Here is a 1197-nt window from a genome sequence, read left to right on the forward strand (position 1 = left end):
AGCTTCCTAGAAGCCTAAGAAATGCTTTGCTCGAGACGGATTTTGATTTGGAGATCCCACGAGTTAGTTTTTGCCCATTATGACTCCTCGCCCGCACGCTCAAGCACCCCGGCGTGCACGTGGGCATCGTATGCTAAAAAATGAAGTTTGGAGTTTGGGTTCGGAAATTTTATGGGAGCTTCCTAGAAGCCTAAGAAGTGTTTTGCTCGAGACGGATTTCGATTTGGAGGTCCCCCGAGTTAGTTTTGCCCATTATGACTCCTCCCCCGCACGCTCAAGCACCCCCGCGTGCACGGGGGCATTGTATGCTAAAAAATGAAGTTTGGAGTTTGGGTTTGGAAATTTTATGGGAGCTTCCTAGAAGCCTAAGAAGTGCTTTGCTCGAGACGGATTTCGATTTGGAGGTCCCCCGAGTTAATTTTGCCCATTATGACTCCTCGCCCGCACGCTTAAGCACCCCCGCGTGCACGTGGGCATTGTGTGCTAAAAAATGAAGTTTGGAGTTTGGGTTTGTAAATTTGATGGGAGCTTCCTAGAAGCCTAAGAAGTGCTTTGCTCGAGACGGATTTCGATTTGAAGGTCCCCCGTGTTAATTTTGCCCATTACGGCTCCTCGCCCGCACGCTCAAGCACCCCGGCGTGCACGTGGGCATTGTATGCTAAAAAATAAAGTTTGGAGTTTGGGTTTGGAAGTTTTATGGGAGCTTCCTAGAAGCTTAAGAAGTGTTTTGCTCGAGACGGATTTCGATTTGGAGGTCCCCCGAGTCAATGTTGCCCATTATGGCTCCTCTCCCGCATGCTCAAGCACCCCTGCGTGCACGTGGGCATTGTATGCTAAAAAATAAAGTTTGGAGTTTGGGTTTGGAAGTTTTATGGGAGCTTCCTAGAAGCTTAAGAAGTGTTTTGCTCGAGACGGATTTCGATTTGGAGGTCCCCCGAGTCAATGTTGCCCATTATGGCTCCTCGCCCGCACGCTCAAGCACCCCGGCGTGCACGTGGGCATTGTATGCTAAAAAATAAAGTTTGGAGTTTGGGTTTGGAAGTTTTATGGGAGCTTCCTAGAAGCTTAAGAAGTGTTTTGCTCGAGACGGATTTCGATTTGGAGGTCCCCCGAGTCAATGTTGCCCATTATGGCTCCTCTCCCGCATGCTCAAGCACCCCTGCGTGCACACCGGCGTGCACGTGGGCATTGTAGGCT

The sequence above is a fragment of the Cornus florida genome, unplaced genomic scaffold (genome assembly GCF_030987335.1).
Source record: "Cornus florida cultivar Cherokee Brave unplaced genomic scaffold, ASM3098733v1 CherokeeBrave_3.0.0_Hap2_scaffold_74, whole genome shotgun sequence".
NCBI classification, from domain to species: domain Eukaryota; kingdom Viridiplantae; phylum Streptophyta; class Magnoliopsida; order Cornales; family Cornaceae; genus Cornus; species Cornus florida.